Source organism: Tamandua tetradactyla, chromosome 12 (assembly GCF_023851605.1).
Source record: "Tamandua tetradactyla isolate mTamTet1 chromosome 12, mTamTet1.pri, whole genome shotgun sequence".
Lineage (NCBI taxonomy): Eukaryota > Metazoa > Chordata > Mammalia > Pilosa > Myrmecophagidae > Tamandua > Tamandua tetradactyla.
The window spans coordinates 48,772,872-48,786,442 of NC_135338.1; the positions used below are offsets into that span (position 1 = coordinate 48,772,872).

The 13,571-nt window shown below is 38.1% G+C and overlaps 1 protein-coding gene across 4 annotated transcripts in view; it reads right to left on the minus strand.

The window, feature by feature from the left end:
• The window catches only part of PTPN21 (protein tyrosine phosphatase non-receptor type 21), a 139,362-nt gene that overhangs the window by 91,698 nt on the left and 34,093 nt on the right, over positions 1–13,571 (minus strand). The window lies entirely within an intron of this gene.

A 13,571-nucleotide genomic window follows, 5' to 3' on the forward strand; every position in this document is an offset into this window, starting at 1 on the left:
TGGAGAAGCTGGAGGGAACTGCCTGAAAAATGTAGAGCTGTGTTCCAGGAGCCATGTTTCTTGATGATGATTGAACAATGATATAGCTTTCACAGTGTGAATCTGTGATTGTGAAAACCTCATGTCTGATGCTCCTTTTATTTACCATATCAACAGACGAGTAGAACATATGGAATAAAAATAAATAATGGGGGAACAAATGTAAAAATAAATTCAGTTTGAAATGCTAGTGATCAATGAAAGGGAGGGGTAAGGGGTATGGTATGTATAATCGCTTTTTTCTCTGTTATCATCTTATTTCTTTTTCTGTTGTCTTTTTATTTCTTTTTCTAAATCGATGCAAATGTTCTAAGAAATGATGAATATGCAACTATGTGAAGATATTAAGAATTACTGATTATATATGTAGAATGGAATATGTTGATGTTTTTGTTTGTTGTTAATTTTTTTAATTAATAAATAAAAATTTTAAAAAATGAAAAAAAAAAAGAAAGAGGACCCTTACCTTATATCCTATACAAAAATTAATTCAAACTGGATCATACACCTAAACATAAGAACCAACACCATAAAGCTCCTAGAAGAAAATGTAGGGAAACATCTTCAAGACCTAGTACAGGAGGTAGATTCCTAAATTTTAAACCCAAAGCACAAGCGACAAAAGAAAAAATAGATAAATGGGAACTCCTTAAAATCAAATGCTTTTGTGCCTCAAAAGGCTTTGTCAAAAAGTGATGAGGCAGCCAACTCAATAGGAGAAAATATTTGGATATCACATATCGATAAAGATTTGATAGCCTGTATACATTAAGAAATCATACAAGAGACAGCCAAGATGGCGGCTTAGCAAGGGGTGGGATTTAGTTCATCCTCCAGAACAGCTACTAAATAACCAGAAACAGTCCAGAACAACTCGTGGGGCCATGTCAGTGACGGGACACACAGTGTACCCAGTCTGGACCAGATGGACCAGCTGCAAGCCCCCTCACCCAGCCCAAGAATGGTGAGTTCTCCAAGCTGCGGTGGCTGGCAACCCTCCCCTACAGGCTGCTTCCAGAGGGGAAAGGAAAGGGATTTCAACAGCAGCAGGGGCTGAGCACAACTAAGCTGCAAGTGTGGAATTAACTCACAAATTCTGACTACTAAAAATAGGCCCGTAGCTCAGGTGAACGTGGTCAAAGCAGAGGTCGCAGATATTTGTCCTGGCGCCAAGGCGGTAGGGCTGACAGAAAAAGAAAAAAAAAAAAGAAAAGAAACAGAGGTTTTTGTGGCTGTGTTTCTACAAAGGCTTGACTGCCTTTGGATACAGTGGCAGGACTTCTCAGGCTGTAACTGCCCCAGGCATAGGCAGAAACAAGCTTCTTTGAGACCCTGTCTGAAGCTTGTGCCTTACCCAGGGGAGGGGTGAGGCCCAACTCAGGTGGAATCCCTCCCTCAAGGAATTGAGACCACAGGGCTGGGTAACTTGAAGCCATTACACCAGTCTACAACCTCTCCTCTGTTTCCACCATGGCCCCAGCAGGAAGAGTCTGCCAAAGTTAAAGGTACCACATCATCTTCTGCTGGTGGGACCTGCAGGCAGACAAGGACATATAATGGGCAGGAGAAGAAAAATAGAGCCCAGAGACTTCACAGGAAAATCTTTCAGGCTGTTGGATCTTACACTTGGGGAAAACTGATGCAGGTGACTCTTTCCTCCTGACAGGAGGCCAGTTTGGTCTGGGAAAATCCGACTGGGATCTATAATACCTAAGTAGATCTTCCCAAGGGTTAGGGGGGAAAGGCACCATACAGGCAGGGCGAGAAACAAAAAAACAAGAACTGAAAATTCTCCTCTGTTAAACAAAACCTAAGCCAGTGGTCCAGAAAAAGCTAAACTGAATGTCAAAGAACAGATAGACAACAAATTCATCTAGCAAGAAAACCCTAGGTAAGAGAAGTGAAAGCAATCTCCAGAATAAACTAATTAAGGTAATTAAATGCCTAGACACCAGCAAAAAATAATAAATCACACTAGGAAAACTGAAGATATGGCCCAGTCAAAGGAACAAACCAACAGTTCAAATGAGATACAGGAGTTGAAACAATTAATTCAGAATGTACAAACACATAGAAAACCTCATCAAAAATCAAATCAATGAATTGAGGGAGGATATAAAGAAGGCAAGAAATGAACAAAAAGAAGAAACTGAAAGTCTGAAAAAACAAATTGCAGACCTTATGGGAATGAAAGGCACAGTAGAAGAGATGAAAAAAAACAATGGAAACCTACAATGTTAGATTTTGAGAGGCAGAGGACAGGATTAGTGAACTGGAGGATGAAACATCAGAAATTCGACAAGCAAAAGAAAATAAAGGGGAGAAAAAAAGGAAAAATAGGAGGAGGGACTCAGGGAATTGAATGACAATATGAAGTGCAGGAACATATGTGTTATGGGTATCCCAGATGGAGAAGAAAAGGGAAAAGGAGGAGAAAAACTAATGGAGGAAAGTATCACTGAAAATTTCCCAACTCTTATGAAAGACTTAAAATTACAGATCCAAGAAGTGCAGCATACCCCAAAGAGAACAGATCCAAAAAGACATACTCCAAGACATTTACTAATCAGAATGTCAGAGGTCGAAGAGAAAGAGAGAATCTTGAAAGCAGCAAGAGAAAAGCAATCCATCACATACAAGGGAAGCCCAATAAGACTATATGTAGATTTCTCAGCAGAAACCATGGAAGTGAGAAGACAGTGGGATGACATATCTAAATTACTAAAAGAGAAAACTGCCAACCAAGAATTCTATACCCAGCAAAATCGTCCTTCAAAAATGAGGGGGAGGGCGGGCCACAGTGGCTCAGTAGGCAAGAACGCTCGCCTGCCATGCCAGAGGACCCGGGTTTGATTCCTGGTGCCTGCCCATGTTAAAAAAAAAATGAGGGGGAAATTAAAACATTTTCAGACAAAAAAAAAAAAAATCACTGAGAGAATGTATGACCAAGAGATTGGCTCTGCAAGAAATACTAAAGGGATCACTAGAGGCAGATATGAAAAGACAGGAGAGAGAGGTGTGGAGAAGAGTGTAGGAAGGAAGACTATCAGTAAACGTAAAAAGAAGAAAAATTAGATATGACATATAAAATCCAAAAGGCAAAATGGTAGAAGAAAGTACTACCCGTACAGTAATAACACTAAATGTTAACAGGTTAAACTCCCCAATCAAAAGACATAGACTGGCAGAATGGATTAAAAAACAGGACCCATCTATATGCTGTCTACAGGAAACATATCTTAGATCCAAGGATAAAAATAAGTTGAAAGCGAAAGGTTGGGAAAAGGTATTTCATGCAAATAACAATCAGAAAATAGCAGGAGTAGTTATACGAATACCCAACAAATTAGACTTCAAATGTAAAACAGTTAAAAGAGACAAAGAAGGACACTACGTACAAATAAAAGGAACAATTCAACAAGAAGACATAACAATCATCAATATTTATGGTCCAAGCCAGAATGCTCCAAAATACATGAGGCAAACACTGAAAACACTGAAAAGAGAAACAGACACATCTACCATACTAGTTGGAGACTTCAATTCCACACTCTCATCAATGGACAGAACATCTAGACAGAGGATCAATAAAGAAACAGAAAATTTGAATAATATAATAAATTAGCTAGACTAAACGAACATTTATAGAACATTACACCCTACAAGAGCAAGATACACCTTTTTCTCACATGCTCATGGATCATTCTCAAGGATAGACCATATGCTGGGTCACAAAGCAAGTCTCAATAAATTTTAAAAGACTGAAATCATACAAAACACTTTCTCAGATCATAAAGGAATGAAGTTGGAAATCAATAATAGGCATAGTGCCAGAAAAGTCACAAATATGTGGAGGTTCAACAACACACCTTAAACAACCAGTGGGTCAAGGAAGAAATTACAAGAGAAATCAGTAAATATCTCGGGGCAAATGAAAATGAAAACACAACATATCAAAACTTATGGGATGCAGCAAAGGTAGTGCTAAGAGGGGAATTTATTGCCCTAAATGCCGATTATCAAAAAAGAAGAAAGGGCAAAAATCGAGGATATACTGTCCACTTAGAAGAAATAGAGAAAGAACAGCAATCTAACCCCAAAGCAAGCAAAAGGAAAGAAATAATGACTATTAGAGCAGAAATAAATGAAATTGAGAACATGAAAACAATCGAGAAAATCAACAAAACCAGAAGCTGGTTCTACGAGAAAATCAGTAAGATCGATGGGCCCTTAGCAAGACTGACAAAAAGAAGAAGAGAGAGCATGCAAATAAATAAGATGAGAAATGGAAGAGGAAACATAACCACTGACCCCACAAAAATAAAGTAAGTAATGACAGGATATTATGAACAACATGATACTAATAAATACGACAATCTAGATGAAATGGACAACTTTCTAGAAAGGAATGAACAACCAACTTTGACGTGAGAAGAAATAGATGACCTCAAGAAACCAATCACAAGTAAAGAAACTGAATCAGTCATTAAGAAGCTCCCCAAGGGAGAAGATGGCGGCTTAGTAAGACGCGCGGGTCTTAGTTCCTCCTCCAGAAAAGCAACTAAAGAAACAGAAACAATACGAAACAGCTCCCGGAGTCACGACAGAGACCAAAAAGACAGCGTACCCCATTCTGGAACAGCTGAACGGGCAGGGAGAATCTGCTGCGGTGAGCTACCCGAGGGGCGCGTGTTTTCCCGGCCGGGGCGGCTGGCGACTGGGGTCCCCTCCACGCACGTGGCTCCCCGGCCTGACTGGGAACGTTGGATAGCGGGGCCCTCCCATCACGCTTGGCGTTTCGGGCCAGCTGGGCAATTAGGACCGGCACTCTCCCAAGCCGCGGCGGCCAGCGACCCCCACCTCCACGCGCGGTTTCCCGGGCCGACTGCGGTGCAGACAGACGAGCGCCACGAGCGCCACCTACTGGGCAGGAAAAGAAAAACAGAGCCCAGAGATTTCACAGAAAAAGCTTTCAACCAGCTGGGTAACACACCCAGGGAAATCTGATCAAATGCCCAGACACCAGCAGAAAATAATGGATGACGCTCGGAAAATTGAAGATATGGCCCAGTCAAAGGAACAAACCAATAGTTCAAATGAGATACAGGAGCTGAGACAACTAATGCTGAATATACGAACAGAAATGGAAAAATTCTTCAAAAACCAAATCAATAAATTGAGGGAGGACATGAAGAAGACATGGGCTGAACAAAAAGAAGAAATAGAAAATCTGAAAAAACAAATCACAGAACTTATGGGAGTGAAGGACAAAGAAGAAAAAATGGAAAAAACAATGGATACCTACAATGGTAGATCTAAAGAGGCAGAAGCTACAATTAGTGAACTGGAGGATGGAACATCTGAATTCCAAAAAGAAACAGAAACTATAGGGAAAAGAATGGAAAAACTTGAGCAGGGGATCAGGGAACTGAATGACAATATGAAGCGCACAAATATACGTGTTGTGGGTGTCCCAGAAGAAGAAGAGAAGGGAAAAGGAGGAGAAAAACTAATGGAAGAAATTATCACTGAAAATTTCCCAACTCTTATGAAAGACCTAAATTTACAGATCCAAGAAGTGCAGCACACCCCAAAGAGAATAGACCCAAATAGGCGTTCTCCAAGACACTTACTAGTTAGAATGTCAGAGGTCAAAGAGAAAGAGAGGATCTTGAAAGCAGCAAGAGAAAAACAATCTGTCACATACAAGGGAAACCCAATAAGACTATGTGTAGATTTCTCAGCAGAAACTATGGAAGCTAGAAGACAGTGGGATGATATATTTAAATTACTAAAAGAGAAAAACTGCCAACCAAGACTCCTATATCCAGCAAAATTGTCCTTCAAAAATGAAGGAGAAATTAAAACATTTATAGACAAAAAGTCACTGAGAGAATTTGTGACCAAGAGACCAGCTCTGCAAGAAATACTAAAGGGAGCACTAGAGTCAGATACGAAAAGACAGAAGAGAGAGGTATGGAGTAAAGTGTAGAAAGAAGGAAAATCAGATATGATATATATAATACAAAAGCCAAAATGGTAGAGGAAAATATTATCCAAACAGTAATAATACTAAAAGTTAATGAACTGAATTTCCCAATCAAAAGACATAGAATGGCAGAATGGATTACGACCCAGCAATACCACTGCTAGGTATCTACTCAAGGGACTTAAGGGCAAAGACACAGATGGACATTTGCACACCAGTGTTTATAGCAGCATTATCTACAATTGCAAAGAGATGGAAACAGCCAAAATGTTCATCAACAGACGAGTGGCTAAACAAACTGTGGCGTATACCTACGATGGAATATTATGCAGCTTTAAGACAGACTAAACTTATGAAGCATGTAATAACATGGATGGACCTAGAGAACATTATGCTGAGTGAGTCTAGCCCAAAACTAAAGGACAAATACTGTAAGGTCCCACTGATGTGAACCGACATTTGAGAATCAGCTTGGAATATATCATTGGTAACAGAGACCAGCAGGAGTTAGAAACAGGGTAAGATAATGGGTAATTGGAGCTGAAGGGATACAGACTGTGCAACAGGACTAGATACAAAAACTCAAAAATGGACAGCACAATAATACCTAAGTGTAATGTAACTATGTTGGAACACTGAATGAAGCTGCACCTGAAATATGGTTTTTTGTTTGTTTGTTTGTGTGTTTGTATCTTTTGTTTTTGTTTTTTTTCTTTTTCCTTTTTATATATATATATTATTAGTATTATTATTTTAATTCTCTTCTCTATATTAACATTCTATATTTTTTTCTGCTGTTTTGCTAGTTCTTTTCCTAAATCGATGCAAATGTACTAAGAAATGATGATCATACATCTATGTGATGATACTAAGAATTACTGAGTGCATTTGTAGAATGGAATGATTTCTAAATGTTGTGTTAATTTCTTTTCTTTTTTTTGATTAATAAAAAAATTTAAAAAAAAAAAAAAAAGAAAGACGGGAATGAGCCAGGTATTGCTCAAAGGACAGTGAAGAAGCCAGACTGACTTGACTGCTAAGGATACTTTGAGCAGTACAACATAATATTGGACACGATGGGAAAGGAACAGATCAACTTCCTGGAATTGTGCTGTGGGATGGGAAGAGAGCACCAGAATTTCAAAGTAGTTTCAGCAATGTGCTGTCTCTTTAAGTCATATAACTCATTTGTAAGTATTAATGTACCTACTCTGTAGACTCATGGATGGTTAGAAATCGCTATCAACAAACAGTACTTGAGTTAAATAAGCTCTCACAAGATTTTAGATCTGGAAACTGATTTTGAGGTCTTGTGCATGTTACAGTAGATGTAGGAAGACATGAAGTTCAAAAGTGCATTCTCAGCTAAATTGAGGGTGGGGTAGTTCTATTAATGAGGTAACTAATGTTTGCAGCCATGGCAACAATTAGTGCCATTCAAGATTGCTTCCTTTCCCAAAGTAGGAGGCAATGTTAACACTGATTCCCTCTCTCTGAACAGGAGACTCCTTTCCACCAGGAGTGTGGAAGTGAGGGAAGCTTTTATTTATTGCCAGCTCCACCATCATAGGCACTGGATAAAGGGAAGGGTCATTGGGATACAGAAATAATAATGGGTGAGGATAAGAATTTTTGAGGTCTTAGCAGATGCTGTTGTGTTCATGCTACATTTCATGGAATTTTCTTTCCTGCCTTAATTCTGCTCTTCCAATTCCAAATGAGGAAACGTGACCCTGAAACCTACCAACCATTAACAATTGCTACATACATGTCTTTTAAATACTTATTTTAGGAGTAGCTATTACTTAAGCACTGAGCTAATAAATGCCTGGTGACTCTAACCTCTGTATATCAGAGAAATAAATAAAAATGTTGAAAACCGCAAAAAAAAAAAAAAAAGAAGCTCCCCAAAAGGAAAAGTCCAGGACCAGATGGCTTCACATGTGAATTCTACCAAACATTTCAGAAGAAATTAGTACCAATCCTGCTCAAACTCTTCAAAAAAACTGAAGAGAAGGGAAAGCTACCTAACTCATTCTATGAAGCCAACATCACCCTCATACCAAAGCCAGACAAAGGTATTAAAAAAAAGAAAACTACAGACCAATCTCTCTAATGAATACAGATGCAAAAATCCTCAACAAAATTCCAGCAAATTGAATCCAGCAACACATTAAAAGAATTATACATCATGACCAAGCAGGATTCATCCCAGGTATGCAAGGATGGCTCAACATAAGAAAATCAATTAACGTAATACACCATATCAACAAATTAAAGCAGAAAAAACACATGATCATCTCATTTGATGCAGAAAAGGCATCTGACAAAATTCAACATCCCTTCCTGCTGAAAACACTTCAAAGGATAGGAATAGAAGGGAAATTCCTCAAAATGATAAAGGGAATATATGAAAAACCCACAGCTAACATCATCCTCAATGGGGAAAAACTGAAAACTTTCCCCCTAATACCAGGAACAAGACAAGGATGTCCACTATCACCACTGTTATTCAACACTGTGTTGCAAGTTCTAGCCAGAGCAATTAGACAAGAAAAAGAAATAGAAGGCATCAGAATTGGAAAGGAAGAAGTAAAACACTCACTGTTTGCAGATGATATGATACTATACATCGAAAACCATCAAAAATCCACAGTAAAACTACTAGAGCTAATAAATGAGTACAGCAAAGTGGCAGGTTACAAGATCAACACTCAAAAATCTGTAGTGTTTCTATACACTAGTAATGAGCAATCTTATTACTCATTACTAGTGTATAGAGGGGGAAAATCAAAAAAAGAATTCCATTTACAATTGCAACCAAAAGAATAAAATATTTAGGAATAAACTTAACTGAAGAGACAAAATACCTATCCAAAGAAATCTACAAGAAATTGTTAAAAGACCAGAAAATCACAGAAGACCTAAATAGATGGAAGGGCATACTGTGTTCATGGATTGGAACATAAATATAGTTAAGATGTCAATTCTACCTAAACTGATTTACAGATTCAATGCAATACCAATTAAAATACCAAAAACTTACTTTTCAGAAATAGAAAACCAATAACCAAATTTATCTAGAAGGGCAGGGTGCCCTGAATAGGTAAAAGTATCCTTAGAAAAAAAAGTGAAGTTGAAGGCCTCACGCTACCTGACTTTAAGGCATAGTATAAAGCTACAGTGGTCAAAACAGCATGGTACTGGAATAAAGATAGATATACTGACTAATGGAATAGTATAGTGTTCAGATACAGACCCTCTCATCTATGGACAATTGATCTTTGATAAGGTAGTCAAGCCAACTCACCTGGGACAGAACAGTATCTTCAATAAATGGTGCCTAGAGAACTGGATATCCATATGCAAAAGAATGAAAGACGACCCATATTTCACACCCTATACAAAAATTAACTCAAAATGGATCAAAGACCTAAACATTAGATCTAAGACCATAAAACTGCTAGAAGAAAATGCAGGGAAATATCTTATATATCACATACTAGGAGGCAGTTTCCTAGACCTTACACCCAAAGCAAAGAGCATTAAATAAATAAATAAATAAATAAATAAATAAATAAATAAATAAATAAATAAATGGGAACCCCTCAAAAATTAACACTTTTGTACATCAAAGAACTTCGTCAAGGAAATAAAAAGACAGCCTACACAATGGGAGACAATATTTGGAAATGATATATCAGATAATGTCTAGTATCCAGAATTTATAAAGAGATTGCTCAACTCAACAACAAAAAAAGACAGCCAACCCAATTACAAAATGGGTAAAAGACTTGAACAGACACTTCTTAGAAGAGAAAATACAAATGGTCAAAAGGCACATGAAGAGATGCTCAACTTCCCTGGCTATTGGAGAAATGCAAATCAAAACCACAAGGAGATATCATCTCACACCCACCAGAATGGCCATTATTAATAAAACAGAAAATGACAAGTACTGGAGAAGATGTGGAGAAAGAGGCACACTTATCCACTGTTGGTGGGAATGTCAAGTGGTATAACTGCTGTGGAAGGCAGTTTGGCAGTTCCTCAAAAAGCTAAATATAGAATTGCCATATGACCCGGCAACACCATTGCTAGGTATCTACTCAGAGGACATGAGGGCAAGGACAGAAATGGACATTTCCACACCAATGTTTATAGCAGCATTATTTATAATTGCCAAGAGATGGAAACAGCCAAAATGTCCATCAACAGACGAGTGGTTAAACAAGCTGTGGTATATACATACGATGGAATATTATGCAGTTGTAAAACAGAATAAAATTATGAACTATGTAACAACATGGACATTCGGCTGAGAGAGATTAGCCAGAAACAAAAGGACAAATACTGTATGGTCTCACTGATATGAACTGACATTAGTGAATAAACTTGGAGAATTTCATTTGTAACAGAGACCATCAGGAGATAGAAATAGGGTAAGATATTGGGTAATTGGAGCAGAAGGGATACAGATTATGCAAGAGGACTGAATGTAAAAACTCAGAAATGGACCATACAATACTACCTAATTGTAATGCAATTATGTTAGAACGCTGAATGTGAGAATGACAGAGGGAAGAGACCTGTCATAAATGAAATCAGAAAGATAGACGGTAATGACTGAGATGGTATAATCTAGGAATGCCTAGAGTGTATAATGATAGTAACTAAATGTACAAATTTAAAACCATTTTTGCATGAGGAAGAACAAAGGAATGTCATTACTTCAGGGTGCTGAAAATAGATGGTAATTATATTTAAAAATTTTAACTTATGTGTGAGACTAAAGCAAAAAATGTTTATTTGGTACAAAATTTATATTTTGATTAGTGCCATTTCCTAATATAACTTATGTAGACAGCTTAATTAAATACTATAAGCACATGGAACCTTGAGCAGGACATGAGATTTTGTTGGTTTGTCCAGAGTGTGCCCCAATAAATCCCAGAGTGATTTGAACAGTGAATAAAAAAGTACTAGCAAAGTCCTTTTCAGGGAATGGTGAGAAAGGGAGAAAATTCAACTTCCCCAAGTTGAATTCTTGATATCCTCACAAGCAGTGGGGACAATCAAAGCTATAGGCTGAGTGCCCAATCTTGGGAGATATTCATATGAACTTAACCCCACATAGGATAGGTGAAGCCTACTTAAAATTAGGCCTAAGAGTCACCCCCAAGAGAACCTCTTTTGTTGCTCAGATGTGGCCTTTCTCTCCAGCCAACACAACAAGCAAACTCACCACCCTCCCCCATCTACGTGGGACATGACTCCCAGGGGTGTGGACCTTCCTGGAAACGTGGGACAGAAATCCTAGAATGAGCTGAGACTGAATATCAAGGGATTGAGAAAGCCTACTCGACCAAAATGGGGAAGAGTGAAATGAGACCAAATAAAGTGTCAATGGCTGAGAGATTCAAAACAGAGTCGAGAGGTTATCCTGGAGGTTATTCTTATGCATTAAATAGATATTACCTTGTCAGTCAAGATGTAACGGAGAGGCTGGAGGGAACTGCCTGAGAATGTAGAGCTGTGTTCCACATTCTTCAATGTTCTTCATGTTCTTGAAGATGATTGTATAATGACGTAGCTTCCGCAATGTGACTGTGTGATTGTGAAAATCTTGTGTCTGATGCTCCTTTTATCTACCTTATCAACAGATGAGTAAAACATATAGAATAAAAATAAATAATAGGGAGAACAAATGTTAAAATAAATTTAAATTGAAATGCTAGTGACCGATGGGGGGGGGAGGGTAAGGGGTATGGTATGAATGAATTGTTTTCTGTTTTCGTTTTCTTTCTTTTTCTGAATAGATGCAAATGTTCCAAGAAATGTTCCAAGAAATCATGATGATGAATATGCAACTATGTGATGATACTGTGAATTACTGATTATATATGTAGAACGGAACAATCAAAAGTTAGGAATGTTTGCGTTTGTTTGGTGTCTATTGGTATTTTAAAAAAATTAAAAAATTAATAAAAAAAAAAGAAATCATAAAACCCAACAACAAAAGAACAAGCAACACAATTATAAAGTGGACTAAACCTATGGATAGACATTTTCCTGAAGAGCAAATGCAGATGGCTCAAAAGCACATGAAGAGATGCTCATCTTCATTAGCTATAAGAGAAATGTAGATCAAGACTACAATGAGATACCACCTCACACCTATAAGAATGGCTGCTTTTAAACAAACAGGAAACTACAAATTTGGAGAGGATGTGGAGAAATTGGGACACTTATACACTGCTGGTGTATAACGGTACAGCCACTATGGAAGACAGTCTGGCAGTTCCTTAGAAAACTAAATATCGAGTTGCCCTATGACCCGGCATTACCACTACTCAGTATATACCCAGAAGAACAGAAAGCAGTGACACAAACAGAGATCTGTACACCTATGTTCACAGCAGCATTATTCACAATCGCCAAAACAAGAAACAAACCAAATGCCCATTAACAGATGAATGGATCAACAAAATGTGGTAAATACACATGATGGAATATTTACAGCAGTAAGACGAAATGATGTCCTGAAGCACATGACAAGATGGATGAGCCTAGAGGACATAATGCTGAGTGAAATAAGCCAGACACAAAATAATCGAAGCTGTATGATTCCACTTTTACAACCATGGTAAAGGTAAAATCAGAGGCTTATAATACAGAATATAGGGGACCTAGAGATATACAGAAGCTTGAGATGGGTGAACAGTCTGCTAATGAGGCTGAACTTAATAGGAAGGGAACAGACAGAAGTAAAGGTGGTTCACTAGTGGTCTATAAGTAATATTTCCATATTGAAGGTGAACATTGCCCTCCCTGCTACATGGGACATGACATCCAGGGATGAAAGTCTCCTTGGTGGTGTGGGCGATAACCCCCATGGATAACCACTGTGAGAACCTGAGTAAATGGGGGAAAAGAAGTATAACAAATAAGGTATCAGTGGCTGAAAAGGTTCAAATACAGTCAAGAGGCTACACTGGAGATCACTCTTACACATCCTTCAGTTAGACCCTGCTACCTGTCATAACTTGCCCAAACTCCAACCAAAACCATTCCGGCCAATTCTAAAGGATACCTAAGGCATTATATAAGATTGACAAAGGTTCCATGCACTAGGGTAACTCTCCAAAACCTACAACCTCCAGATGATCCCTGTACCACAATAAGTCTTGAAATGCAGAGGGGCCAGCCTTTCCAGAACATCAACTAGTTTCATCCGCCTATCCCACATTATCAATCGTCCCTTCCAACATGAAAAAGTTAGAATGGGCATAGCCCAAATACCCATAAAGAGTGGAAGAAAGATCAAAGGTGATAGTCGAATTAATTATACAGAAAAGGTCGGGTTTAACAAATAAGTGTGAGTGCTGAATCATATACTGATATTTCTTTTAGCCTCCAGTACCTTAGAGCAGCTAGAAATAAAAACCTAAAATTGTGGAATTGTAACCCATACCAAACTCTGAAATCTCTTCTACAATGAACTGTTGCATGTCCTTTGAAATCTAATGCTTGTATATATGGT